This window comes from Octopus bimaculoides, chromosome 26 (genome assembly GCF_001194135.2).
Source record: "Octopus bimaculoides isolate UCB-OBI-ISO-001 chromosome 26, ASM119413v2, whole genome shotgun sequence".
In the NCBI taxonomy this organism is placed as follows: Eukaryota; Metazoa; Mollusca; class Cephalopoda; order Octopoda; family Octopodidae; genus Octopus; species Octopus bimaculoides.
The window spans coordinates 23,125,608-23,126,748 of NC_069006.1; the positions used below are offsets into that span (position 1 = coordinate 23,125,608).

General features: G+C 39.3%; 1 protein-coding gene across 3 annotated transcripts in view; it reads left to right on the forward strand.

The window, feature by feature from the left end:
- LOC106879162 (uncharacterized) overlaps positions 1-1,141 on the forward strand; it is a 40,245-nt gene that overhangs the window by 13,665 nt on the left and 25,439 nt on the right. The gene's annotated exons all lie outside the window — the stretch shown is intronic.

Sequence of the window (1,141 nt, forward strand, 5' to 3'; positions counted from 1 at the left end):
CTTGTGCGGGTGGCACATAAAAGACACCATTTCGAGCGTGGCCGTTTTCATGCGGGTGACACGTAAAAGCACCCACTACACTCTCTGAGTGGTTGGCATTAGGAAGGGCATCCAGCTGTAGAAACTCTGCCAAATTAGACTGGAGCCTGGTGTTGCCATCCGGTTTCACCAGTCCTCAATCAAATCGTCCAACCCATGCTAGCATGGAAAGCGGACGTTAAACGATGATGATGATGATGATGATGATATATATATATACGTATGTATGCCTGAGTATCACCTTATAGCCTCATTGGAGCTTCAAACATGAAGCTCCAATGAAGCTATAAGGAAGGTAATATTCAAGCATTCAGCTACAAGTGCATTGCAATATACATACACACACACACACACACACATATATATATGTGTGTGCATACATACATATATAACTTCATACACTTACATAAAAGCCTTTCGCTTAATCTTCACTTTGTTAACAAAAGCCTCATTGCTTACTGGTTTCTATTGGTACAACTTACTGGTTCACTGCATTTCTAAGGACTGGGAGTGACAAAAGAAATGCCACTGGTTCGTTTCCTTTCTTTCTCTCTCTTCTCAATATTTACTCTGTTTGCTGACATACAATAAAACGTATATACACACATTCATACACAAATACATACATGCATATATACATATACAAATATATAAATGCATGAGTGTATATGTCTGTGTGTGTGTTTGTGTGTGTGTTCTTTTATTCTTTTATTTGTTTCAGTCATTTGACTGCGGCCATGCTGGAGCATCACCTTTAATTGAAGAAATTGACCCCAGGATTTATTCTTTGTAAACCAAGTACTTATTCTATTGGACTCTTTTTGCCAAATTGCTAAGTTATGAGGACGTAAACACACCAACATCGGTTTTCAAGCAATGGGGGTGGGTACAAACACAGACACACAAACAAAGGCTTCTTTCAGTTTCCGTCTACCAAATCCACTCGCAAGGTTTTTATCGGCCCAAGTCTGTAGAAGAAGACACTTGCCTGAGGTGCCACGCAGTGGGACTGAACCCAGAATCATGTGGTTAGAAAGCAAGCTTCTTACCAAACAACCACACCTGCAATATACATATACATATATATATATATATATATATA